At 44.6% G+C, this 13802-nt stretch overlaps 2 pseudogenes; both read left to right on the forward strand.

The window, feature by feature from the left end:
• The first annotated feature begins 1385 nt into the window (after positions 1–1385).
• Positions 1386–2504, forward strand: LOC125524208 (hevamine-A-like; annotated as a pseudogene).
• A 3937-nt stretch (positions 2505–6441) lies between these two features.
• On the forward strand, positions 6442–7986 carry LOC125523219 (GDSL esterase/lipase At5g45910 pseudogene; annotated as a pseudogene).
• Positions 7987–13802: the final 5816 nt, after the last annotated feature.

The following is a 13802-nucleotide window of genomic DNA, read 5'->3' on the forward strand; positions in this document are numbered from 1 at the left end:
CTAGGATATCCTATACTCCTGATATGGTGCAACATGTGCTCCCTCCATTGCATCTGGTATTTCTGATGAAACCTTTACTCGCGCGCGATGCAATGTGTTCTCCTTGAAGGATGCAACTTGTACACCATGGGAAGTACTACTCGTACTATGGATGCAACATGTAGATGATAAAACCAAGAAAACATGAAAAAAGAAAGAAGAAAGGTGAAAATAATGGGGAAAAAATAAGGGAAAACCCACTATAGCCTCCTGAGCAAGCGCACCTTGCACCATGCGGACCGTGCATGGCCCGCAAGGCCCCATACGTGACTCTAGGGGAGGGCGGAGGGGGGGGGGAGGGGTAGCCCGCAACTAGTTGAAAATGTGCATGAAAATAAAAAAATGTAAAAATGTTCATGTGTTTGAGAAAATGCTCTGTGTTTAGTAAACATGTGTGTGCATTTAAGAGAATGCTTTTGCATTGAAATACCAAAGAGGGAGGAAAAAAAGGAAAACATATTTTAAAATATTAAATAAGAAAAAACCGAAAGGAAATATGAAAACTGCTAGAGGATGGACGAAATGGATTTAAAAAGACCTGGCTCCACGGGTCGGCCCATAGCAGCGGGTGGGTTGTGCGACATGGTGACATCTTGTCGCATAAGCGACAAAGGAATTTACCTTGATTTTCTATAATAAAAATTCATTTAGTTTCTTTTCCCTCTTTTTTGAAAATTTCCCCTTTTTATTTTCGTAGATTTCAAAAAAAATATCTTTTAAAAATATTTTAATATTTCTAAAATACATGAACACATTTAAAATAAATGATATTTTGAAAGTAGTTAACATTTTTAAAATATGTAAAATTTTCAAAAATCTGCTAAAAAAAGAATGAAAAAAGTGTGTTTTGACCTGGACACCAGTGTGAACCCCTCTTCCCCCTGTCTCACGCCAGAGGTCATTGAGCCATAGCAGTATAGCACCTACGCTAGCTCTGAGTATGATCTGCTCCGCCTGCGAGCCTGCGTGTGCTCCGGCGTCGTTCGTACGATCCATCACCATCACCTCTCCATTTGGCCTTTTGTGTTCTGTAATTTTAGTCAAACGATCCGGCCGATCACCTTTTCTTATTCTGGACTAGTGCCTTGCACGTTATTCCGTTCAAGTAGTACAAGAAAACTCTTACAAGCCGAAGCTGTGGTTCAAAATCACGAACACCGTCGCCGTTGATTCGAAGCTGAGAGTAGAAGGCATTATTCACATCTGTTCATCCATCCATGTGCCCAGCAAGCAACGCATGAGCATAAACAATACGAGGAGTGTCAGATAGGTTTCACATTACGAGTCCCCCTCGTATATAACCCAACCCATCCGAGCCCAAATTCAGATCATCACACACACAAGCAAAAGCAGAAGGCATACACAGAAGCAATAGGGATTGCTCCACAAATGGCTAGCCGATCATCATCCCTGCTGCAACTGCTGGTACTGGTAGTAGCGGCGGCGCAGTTCCTCGGGTCGGAAGCCGGTGGCATTTCCATCTATTGGGGCCAGAATGGCGGCGAGGGCACGCTGGCGGAGACATGTGCTACCGGCAACTACAAATTTGTAAACCTCGCCTTCCTTGCCGCCTTTGGCAATGGCCAGCCGCCGGTCCTCAACCTGGCAGGCCACTGTGACCCGACCAACGGCGGCTGCGCGAACCTAAGCTCCGACATCAAGTCATGCCAGAGCCGCGGCGTCAAGGTGATTCTCTCCATCGGTGGCGGGGCAGGCAGCTACTACCTTTCCTCAACCCAGGACGCTAAGAACGTGGCGACATACCTGTGGAACAACTTCTTGGGAGGTAAGTCATCTTCGCGGCCTCTCGGCGATGCAGTCCTCGATGGCATCGACTTCGATATTGAGGGCGGCACACCCCTTCATTGGGACGATCTTGCGAGGTTCCTCAAAGGATACAGCAACTCTGGCAGGAGAGTCTACCTGACTGCCGCACCACAATGCCCTTTCCCTGATGCGTGGGTGGCGCCCTCAACACCGGCCTCTTTGACTATGTGTGGGTGCAATTCTACAACAACGCACCCTGTCAGTATACCTCAGGTAGCACTACCAACCTAGCTGACGCATGGAAGCAGTGGTTGACGGTTCCAGCAAAGCAGATCTTTCTCGGCCTCCCGGCGTCACCTCAGGCTGCCGGAAGCGGGTTCATCCCAGCTGATGATCTAAAGTCAGATGTTCTCCCATTGATCAAAAGCACAGGGAAGTATGGAGGGATCATGTTGTGGTCCAAATACTATGATGACCAGGATGGCTACAGCTCTTCGGTGAAGAGTGATATTTGAGAGGGTTACCTATCTTTGATTTGTGAGGTACATGTGTGCTTTTTCATTGTAATGTGTGAGGAATTGTGGATTCATCCATTTTCATTGTTACTTATAAGTAATTGTGTGTGACTTGATTGGTGTATATAGTATTAATAATCTTTACTTGGAGCATCTCTTGATCTTCATTCCAAACAAGGAAACCTAAACCCATGATTATTTGTTCAACATGAAAGAGTTTGATATCATTATTGGTTTCATTACATTTAATTCCATTGATTGCACAAAGGAGCATTCTGCAACTTTGTTTCATGTGTCTTATCCACTAGCTAGATCCACCTACCAATATTTCATTATCGATAAATATGTACCAAAAAGAAGGAAAATAGCAAATATTCCTTTATTTGTTAATTTTTATTTAACAATGAACTTGGAATTTTTTGTGATGTTACATCAATGAACTGAGGGGTTCAACATAAATTGAACCCAATGTGTTTCCAATTCGTGAAATGTGAGGGAAAATAACGCTGGCCAAAGTCTACTTCGTACAAGAGCATAGTTGTAATGGTCCAAAATACTATGGTGAAACACAAGGAAAATCCAAATTTTACTGTGATGTTCTGGTTGGACTGCCTTGTCTAATTTTTCTCATTTTATTGCTTACACCACATCGCAGTAAAATTTGGATTTGTAAAGTAGAATATTATTATATATGGACTTTAACAAATAGCATTGATGTAAGCAATGATATTCTAGTCTCTTTCATGTTTGTAATGGCCCTTGTCATCACCATCGCCGCCGGTGAGGTCAATAAAGACGGGAGCCGAGACAACCCATCCAAACGCCGCTTGGTAGGCTGCCAGGACAGCCTCCTCCGGCGGCTACTGGGGCGCCGGCATTGCGGCTCGCCGAGCGCGCTCCTCCTCCGCCTCAAGGCGCAATGCCTCCTCTCCTTCTGCTCCTAAGTGCATTTGCCGCTGGCCGTCGGCCTCCTCCTCGGCGAGCCAGCGTGCTTTCCAGCGCTCAAGGTAGGCCACCTCCTCCTCTGGCGTCACGACGTAGTGGACTGGAGGCGCGCTCACCCACTCACGTAGCTCGCCTGTCACGTGCAGGACTCGTCCGACCAAGTGGGCGGAGTGTTGGAAATCGTTGCATGGAAAATAATTTTTTTCCATAGTCATCCAAATATATGCTCGTTCTAATTAGGTGATACGTGCTGTGAGTTAGCTTCGATGCCACGAGTTCCATGTCGGTGAGTTTTTTTTTTTTAGGGTTCCATGTCGGTGAGTTAACTTCCATGTTGGTGGTTTGAGTCATGTCCTGCACCTCTTTTTTTTCCGCGGAAAATGCCCTGCACCTCTATTACAGCTGTGTTGTTGTAAGAACACCAGAAATTTGAGAAATAAAAAGAGATAAAGCCTTTGGCTAAAAGTTTTGATCGTGTGCGTTCATGATGTAGTATGTGATTAATTGTATGGGCAAAACCTAACAGTCTCCCTCTGCTAGTCTTAGAGCATCTACAAACACATATGGCAAATCCGGTCCCACAAACACCCGCGGACGCGCCCAGACGCGTCCGCGGGCAGTGACCGGGCACACCTCAAATTTCATTTGTTGCATCCGGAAATATCATATTCGATTCTTATATCCACACAAAGACATGCAAAAGAAAATAGAACCTAACGTCGATCCTAACTACTACGTCTGCGGCGTCAACATGACATAGTAGGTGATCTTGCTCCGTACTGCTGACCTCTAGACCTATTTTTTTCATTTCGATTTTCCTGATCCAGAGTCGCATAATTGCGACCCAGCCCACAACACCGGACAAGGCTTCATATTTGGTACAACTACCAGAACGAGGTGCGGCATGTTCCCGCACTATGAAAAGTGCCGCACAGAATTTGTTTTGAAATTCACAAATATTTTCTAAATTTGTGAATATTTTATAAATCCACAAACATTTTATAAATCCGTGAATATTTCTTAAATTTATGAACATGTTTTATTTCCATGAACATTTATTTCAAATCCACAAATGTTTCCAAAATTCGTAAACATTTTTTATTTTCAAAAATATTATTTTAAAATGTCACGATCTTTTTTATTTATCGGAACATTTTTTATATTCACTTTATTTTTTTTGTTTTCCTTCCTCTTTATTTTTTCCTTCACTTTTTTGGACGGGCCGAGGCCCGGTAGGGTGACTGGCGAGCCAACTGAATGGAGCGTCCTGGAGCATGTGCAATTGGTCGTCCTTCAAAGCGTTGCACACTAAATAGAATCTCTCGCATGTGTAGTTTATATTGCATTAATTGCCGATGGAAGGGGTGAATTGGTTTATTGGTTCATGCATTTGTGAGGGGGTGGTGTCAACTTCCTGGTTTTGAGCCTAGCGGTCTGGTCGCCACTTTCTCCGTCTTCCCCGTCGGCCTCATCGGGCGGTGGATTCGTGGTGTAAGACCCACGCTAGCATCGGGGGATCTAGAACAAAAATAAATCAGGCGCCGGAGATCCAAGCCAACATGAGCGCCTTCAGAGAGCGTTGTAGCTTGGACTCGTGGAAATGGATCTAGCCTCAATGTTGGAAGGTGACTCGGTGCAGAGATTGAAATTAATTCTTTTGTAGAGGAAAACCAATGCTAGGAGATGATTTTGAAAGCTAGAGGCACCACTGAATTGGGTTTTGTGGGGGCGTACATTGTACATGGGTCTAGAACCATGCCTACGCATGCCAACAAAGTAGGGAAGTTAGAGAAAATGGAGGTCCATTCCGATACATATGGTCTAATGGTCAGTCCGGTTTATGTAGTATGAAAATCGACGATACACCCGAATAGAAACAACTAGAGATGAAAATATAGAACCGAACACCATAAACCTAATAAATTAGGAATGTCGGTCAACTCAGTTCAGTTTCGTCCTTCTATTTCCCATGTAAAAGTGCCCACCTCTAACCGTAATATTCTAAAAAACTAAACTAAGCTCACTACCGAGGAGGGGTGCGGCAAAGCGCATGTCACCCTCTAGTATTTTTTGAAATGCAATGAAACATGTGCGGAACACAAACAACCCATCTCTGACTGTTAACAGGAATACATTGTAATAACGTCTGTGGAACACAATGAAACATGTGTCTGGTAATACTCTTGTCAATCGTTCATGAAATATGCCCAAAACAGATGTGAAGTGAAATGAATCTTCTTTTTGAAACATTAATGATATCTTCCTAAACATGATGAAACTCATGTAAAGTAGTTTTTTTTTGCGGATGTAAAATAGTCAAGCGTCTAAAAAACATGGCAAGACTCATGTACATTTTCTAAATACCACCTTGTAGTCATTCTGATTTACCCTCATGGTTGAAAGATGTTTGAAAGTTCTTTTGTGTGAAACACATCGAACCGTCTTTGAAAAGTTAATAAAATAGAAAAGTATCTTAGTGCTAATACTTTTTTTAAACATGATGAAACATGTTGAGGCCTCATCTCTAAGGACGTGTAAAAGTAGCACAGTTCTTTTTTGATAGGCAAATAACCGGCTGAAATGTTGTAGGAAATACAAAGCCCATCGAGCAGGTGAGATAGACCTTAATTAATATCATTTTTTGAGAAGAATTAATATCTTGGTTTATCAGTGGAGCATAATTACGGCCCAGCAAGAAAAAGCCTCCTGGCTCGTCGTCACTGGGCTTCTCAGTGGGCCCCGTCTCATTGCAAATCTACATGCAATCAGCCAGCCCGTGTTAAGGTTACTCAAAAAAAAAGCCCGTGTTAAGTTTTCGGCTACAAAAACTTCGCGTCGGTGGCCCACGAGTCAGCATCCACACGCGGCGAACGCGCGCGCGGGCGTGACACGTAGGGGTCGCATGGGCGCGCCATTGAATCGCACCGACGAGACGACGACGAACTCACAGTTGATCAGTACGTGACCGGAGACGCCGCTAGGTAGGTTGCATGAACGCACGCATGGATCCAAGCCCAGCAATTAACCACGAGAGGCGCGCTAGCTCATCGGAGGTGGTTGTTCGATATATCGTCCGCGGTGAGCAGCCAGCTGGAGCGAGAGGACACGCGCGTGCAAAGTGTCGCAGCGCGCGCATACGTGGACGCGCCGTCGTCGACGATATATACACCTTCGTGCACAGAGAGTTGCCACGCCTGGCCTGGCGAGGTAGATCTAGCGCGTGTATGTAATAAGATCGACTGACGGGGACGGCCATGGCTCGGCGAACCACTAGCGTCACTGCCGCCGCCGGCCTCCTAATCCTCGGCGCCAGTTGCGTCTTCCTGCTCTCGGCCGCGGACGGCGACGGCGGGACAATGCGGTACAACGCCATGTTCAACTTCGGCGACTCGCTGTCGGACACGGGCAACCTCTGCGTGAACAAGTCGGCGGCGGAGGAGCTCCTGCTCACCTTCGCCAACCCGCCCTACGGCATGACCTACTTCGGCCACCCCACCTGCCGCTGCTCCGACGGCCGCCTCGTCGTCGACTTCCTCGCGCAGTCGCTCGGCCTCCCTCTGCTCCCGCCGTCCAAGCTCCCCGGCGCCGACTTCCGGAAGGGCGCCAACATGGCCATCGTGGGCGCCACGGCGCTGGACTTCGAGTTCCTCAAGTCCATTGGCCTCGGCTACCCGATCTGGAACAACGGCGCCATCAACGTGCAGCTCCAGTGGTTCCGCGACCTGCTCCCCCGCGTCTGCGGGACACCGCAGAGCTGCAGGCCCTACCTCGCCAAGTCCCTCTTCCTCCTCGGCTCCATCGGCGGCAACGACTACAACGCGATGCTCTTCTTCGGGTTCAACGTCAGCCGCGCCAAGAGCTACACCCCCAACGTGGTCGACAACATCGCCGCCGCTGTGGAGAGGCTGATCGAGCTGGGCGCGGTGGACATCGTGGTGCCGGGGACGCTGCCCATCGGGTGCGTCGCGATCTACCTCACCATTCTCCCGAGCGGCGACAAGTCGGACTACGACGAGCACGGCTGCCTGAAGCCGCTCAACGATCTCGCCACGTACCACAACTCGCTGCTCCAGGACAGGCTCAATCGCGTCCGCGCCAGGCACGGGCCGGCGGCGAGGATCATGTACGCGGACTACTACGCCTACGCCATGGACATGCTCCTTGACCCGGCGCGCTTCGGCTTCACCGCGCCCGTCGCGGCGTGCTGCGGCGCGGGCGGCCCCCCGTACAACTTCCAGTTGGACGCGCGGTGCGGGATGAAGGGCGCGACCGCGTGCGGCGACCCGTGGAGGCACGAGTCCTGGGACGGCGTCCACCCGACGGAGGCGGTGAACAGGCTCGTCGCCGACGGGTGGCTCAGGGGACCATACTGCCACCCTCCCATCCTGCAGTAATTAATAGATCACCGGCGACATGATTTACTAGCTTCTTATCATCTTGAGATGGCAGTGGGACAGATGTGTGTGTTGTAGCAGCAGAATGAAGATGCAGGGAAAACGTGGTGTTTAGTAGCTTCTGGCTTCCGATCATCTCCATCTGCCAACACCTTCGCGGCCTTTAGTCTCTAGCAGATTCTGTAAAGCTCTGGGGTACCTTGGACGGAATATATCCCGTAAACGCGTCCTGCAAAACATTTATGGGACAAGTGTTCCGCGCCGGAGGCCTCGCGGTATCATAAATTTTTCAAAGCTTTGAAAATTCTTGATTTTCAACAATTTAATCCTAATAGAATCATAATATAAATTAAACATATGAATACAAATAGTCCGAAAGGCAACTCACAATACGACAATCGTCTTCTTTACAACAAATGTTCAAATTCGAATAATTAATACAACAACTAATGTTCAAGCCAAACAAATACATATGAAATTTATTATATTAAAATGGGAGTCTATCTCCCATAGAGTAGATTGTAATATTTTTCTTTTTTTTATTTTTTCTTGCTCTTGACTGATGGGTGTCGGCAAGGTTTTCTGCCTTGGCTCGGCTCGATGTTGTAAACCTCTCTCTATTCTTCTTCAATGCAAACTCACGTCAAAAAAATGCCCAACAAGATCATCGCAGAGCTGGTAGTGTGAAGCACTGTTCTCAATCTTTTGGTAGGTGTCAAGAAATGCAGTGATCCCATCTGTGTCCCTAACAGGCTTCACACGGCTACCAACGTTATCATAATAAAACTCGAAGTCAAATCCTTCTCATCCTTGATAATCATGTTGTGTAAAATTACACATACAGTCATGATGTTTCTGAGGGATTTCTTATCCCAGAAGCAAGCTGGACCTCGAACAATGGCAAACCGAGCTTGCAATACACCAAATGTCCTCTCAATATTCTTTCGGCATGCTTTTTGTGCTTTGGCAAAAAATTGTGCTTCTTGGTTATTTTGGGTTCACTATTGGTCTTCTCACATGTTGACCATGGAGGATAAATACCACCGGCAAGATAGTATGGTATAGTCATGGCCATTGACAGTATAGTTGCAAGCCAGAACTTCTCCACTAGCTTGCTGAGCAAAAAGATGAGATCGCTGCAAGACATTGATATCATTGAGAGACCCAGGAAAACCAAAGAAGCAATGCTAAATCCATAAATCGCGTGAAGCCACGGCTTCAATAACAATGGTAGGTTTATGTTTGTGGCCCGTGTATTACCCTGCCCAAGCCACCGGGTAGTTCTTCCACCTCCAATGTATGCAATAAATACTCCTAAGCATGCCCGGCCATCCCCTTTCTTTGTTCATCGCAATCAACTTCTTTGTGTCCTCTTCATTTGGAGCTCGAAGATACTCCGGGCCAAAAACCCGGGTCATTGTCTTTGCAAACAGTTCCACGCATTTGATGGTGGTATCTTCTCCAATGTGAAGATATCCATTGCTATAGTCAGCGGAAACGCCATATGTAGTAACTCTCGTCGCCGATATTTTTTGATAATCACTAAACCCAAGCAAACCTGCGGCATTCCTTCGGCGAATGAAAAACGAGTTTTTTTGCTCGCAAGCTTCAATGAAGCGAACGAAAAGAGGCCTACGCATTCGATATGGCCTACAAAAAGGTTATCCAGATATGTCGGTACCTTGAAAAAGTAGTCCCTCATGAGCATCTTGTCGCTAAGAGCTCGATTGCCGGAATGCATAGCCGACCAACCGTGGATCCGTGTCGCTTTCTCTTCGGGCCTCTTTCAATTTGTCGACGAGATGCAACAACACTAGGTTGTTGACATCGTCGTCCAAAATCATCTCCTCTTTCAATTTTGGACGACGATGATTTTGGACGAGATTACAAGTTCTGGGAGAGATTACACCTGACTAATTGACATGAGAAAATAGAGGAGCTTGCCTAATATGAGGAAATGTAATCCAATCCCTAAAATAATTATCCAAACGAGTGGTGCAACGCAATACACCTTATATTTCAGATTTTTTTTCTCAAAAATCTATACACCTTATATCAAGGAACGAAGGGTGTAAAAATTATTGAAAATTGTTTGAAAAAAATGTTGAACAAGTATTTCAAAATGTTGAATAAGTATTTCAAATGTTGGACAAGTATTTGAAAATGTTGAATAAGTATCGGAAATTGTTGAACGGGTATTTCAAAAATGTAAAACATGTATTTTAAAAATGTTAAATAAGTATTAAAATGTGGAACATGTATTTAGAAAATGTTGAATAAGTGTTCGGACAATGTTGAGCGTGTATACAAAAAATGTTGATCACTTATTAAAAAAATATTTTTGACATATATGAAAATGTAGAGTGAAAACGAAAACAAATATAAGGAAAAATAAAAAGAAAACCAAACAAAAAATGCAGATGAACCAGTGAAAACCAAAATTATTTGTGTTTAAGTTGCCTCATCCTGTACTATGTCACGAAGTAATGCCTAGTCTAGTGGTCAATCGATGTTGCTCAAAAAATGTGGACCCGGGTTCGATTCCTTGGTGTGCTCTAGTTCCTGTTCGTATTTTTCCTTTTACTTTGCATGTGCGTGAATGGGCCAGCCTAACCAGTGTTGAGCTGTAAGCGAGTGGTCCTAGTATTGTTCAATATTAAGATGAGGGGGCCTATGCCCCCCTCACCCAGCTTTAAAATATATTTATATATGCGAGCCTCAAGATGAGCATATGTAAGAGATGGGTGATTATGCGCGAGCTGTAAGCGAGTGGTCCTAGTATTGTTCAATATTAAGATGAGGGAACCTATGCCCCCCCCCCCCCCCTCACCCAGCTTTAATATATATATGTATATATATATATATATATATGTAGAACATTTTGAAGTATAAAGAAAAGTACAAAAAGAAAGCAAAAAACAAGAACAGAAAACTGAAAAAAAAATGCTCTAAACAAGGGCGAAGCGCTCTCGCAGAGGTGGTGGAGGGAACTGGGCCAAGACGAGCCTGTCGTACGCGAGCCTCAGGACGCTCGCTATTGCCTGGATAGGCAACACGAAGCGGAGGTAGCGGTGCAAAGAAGAGGATGATCATATGTAAGAGATGGGTGATTATGCGCAAGTGGTCTGACGAAGTGGACGAGCGTGAGAAACTAACTGATAGCTAAAAGTTTGACGATACTGACAAACTGAATTTTTTGAAACTGACAAACTGAATTTTCTAAAAGTTTGATAGCACCTATTTAACTGATGAACTAAACGTGTGCATGTGTGAGCATGCCCACGTCTTGGCTCAGTTTCAGGTTAGTTAGATTAGGCCGTCGTGGGAGCTCGTGGATAGCACGATTTCAACTCATGCAGCGGCAGCATAGCTGCGTACGGGTGGACGTGGAATAGCACAGCCGGAATACGCATTCCTAACTATACTTCCGTTCCTTTCGGTTGTATAAGTAGAACGTCGTCTTCTTGATCCCCTTGATCGCTCGTCCCCAGGATCGCTAGATTCCTAGGATCGCTGGTTCGCCTTTCACGTTTCATCACGGGCATAGAACACTGCTTAGGTTGTTGACTAGTTACTTTAACATAAAAGTTCAGAAAGAGTCATAAAATTCTTGTAAAAAGTTCATAAAAAAGTTTTGCAAAATGTATTGGAATTTAAAACAGTTCATCACTTTTGAAGAAAAAACTTCACAAATGTGAAAAAATTCATCGAATTTAGAAATAAGTTCCCAAAAATAAAAGAAAAAGTTCATCGATATTTTGACAAAGTTCATCAAATTTGAAAATGATAAGTCAATTTTTAAAAACAGTTTCAAATTTGAAAAAGTTCATAAATATATAAAAATGTCCAAAAAATTGAAAAAAAATTCATTCAATTAAAAAAACCAGTTCATCGAATTTGATAAATAGTTCATCACATTTAAAAAAATCATTGAATTTGAAAAATAGTTCAATGCATTGAAAGAAAATTCATTGATTTTAAAGTTTTTCGAATTTGAAAAATAGTTTAACGCATTTAAAAAACATTGAATTTGAAAAAACTTTTGTCAAATTTGAAAAAAGTTCATCGATTTTAAAGAAAAGTTTAAGAAATTGAAAATTTTCATCTAACCCAGGAGAAGGAAAAAAGAAGAAAAGAAAACAAAATCAGAAGAAAGAAAGAAAGAAGAAAAGACACAAAATGATGAAAGCTAGCTGTTCGATATGGTGGGGTGGTTACTGTAGTGTACAATTAACCAGGGAGATCTCGGTTTGATTCGCAGCACTAACGGATTCTTTTTGCGTTTCGAAAAAACAGAAAAACATCTCCTTGTATGTGTCCGTTTGCGAATTGCACTATAACCAGCGTAGAGTGCGCGGAATAGGATTTACCCTCGTTTTTTGGCCCACCCCCATATATGGCTTTAAGCAAGCACAAGGGAATCCTCGCATCGGCAGGCCCCAGATGGACAAGCCCGGAAGCACGGGAGGGGATAGCCTGTTTTTTTTTGAATCTGATAACTGTCACACGTGTGGGTGTTAAGAAATCTGTCCACACGTTCTGTGTGGTGCCTAAGAGGATCAGTCCACATGTCTGTGTGTGGGCAAAATAATTAGCGCCCACATGTTTCTTTTTTTTCCTTTCGGTATCTCTTACACGCGTGCGTGTGGGCGAAATAGATAACGCCCACACGCGCGGTACGTCAGGCCTCGTACCTCGTGGTCTCACACGCCCCACGTGACACGCGTGTCCCCGCAGTTGCCATGGGCCGGACCCTCATCCATGTTCGTTTAAATGCAGTTGCCATGTCGCTGAACTACGGTTGCCATGTCGGACAACTACAGTTGCCATGTTTGCTCAACTGCAGTTGCCATCTCAGGTCAAAGTTTCAGATTGCCATTTTTGGATAACTACAACTGTTGCCATGTGTGGTCTGGTCTACTGCAGTTGTCATGATTTCAAAAATTTAGGAGTTGCCACCTATTAACACTAAACAGTTGTCATGTAGCGCTACAAAAAAGAGAAAATTCCTTATTTAACACTATCTTGAAATCTGCTTCCTTATTTGACACTGGAAAAAAAATTCTTTCCTATTTGACACAAGTTCTAAATTTTATTCCTTATATGACATTTTCATTCATTTTGAGCCTAAATGACACCTGAAAAGACTCTTTTGTCCCTCATGTGATATGTGTGTGGGGGGCAATAGCGCACACATGCAGCACTAATGCGAGGGCAGGAGCACACACACACAGCAACACATACACATGCACCAACACACATGCACATGCACACACACGCAGCAACACACATGCACGCGCATGCACACACACATCAACACACACGCACGCAGCACACACACACACGCAACAGCAGCACATATGCATACAACAACACACACACGCACGTACACACGCAGCGGCACACATGCACACACACATGCAGCAGCAGCACACATGTGCGCGTGCACCCACACACGCAACAGCACACATGCGCGCACACACATACCGCATGAGGGGTAAAATCGTCTTTTCATGTGTCATTTAGGCTCAAAATAGACGAAAGTGTCGTATAGGGAATAAAATTTCAGACTAGTGTCAAATAGGGAAGAAAAACTTTTCCAGTGTCAAATAAGGAACCGGATTTTAAGACAGTGTCAAATAAGGAATTTTCTCTAAAAAAAGGCATGGCAAAAAACATGTTTGGGTAAAAGAGGGAGTTGCCATATGCTCACAAGCACGTTAGAGCAATTGCCATTTAAAAAGAAAAAGTTGACATCTGCTTATGTGCACGCTAGGGTAGTTTGCCATGTACCATGCAAAAACATATGGCAACTGATATGTTCGGGTAAAAAAAGAGAGTTGCCATCTGCTTGCAATCATACTAGGGCAGTTGCCATGTACACTACAAAACATACTAGGACAGTTGCCATGTACACTAACATATGACAACTGACATGTTCGGGTAAAAAAAAGAGTTGCCATATGCTTGCAATCATACTAGGGCAGTTGCCATATACACTGCAAAATGCATGGCAACTGGCAACTTGAGTGTGGGAGAGGAGGCGGGTGTGTGGGCGAGATGACAAACGCCCACACACCAGCCCTTGTGCGTGACTGAAAACTGGTGTGTGGGCGAACTGCTAAACGACCACACACCGGCC

This window comes from Triticum urartu, chromosome 7A (genome assembly GCF_056163025.1).
Source record: "Triticum urartu cultivar PI428250 chromosome 7A, HENAU_Tu73, whole genome shotgun sequence".
NCBI classification, from domain to species: domain Eukaryota; kingdom Viridiplantae; phylum Streptophyta; class Magnoliopsida; order Poales; family Poaceae; genus Triticum; species Triticum urartu.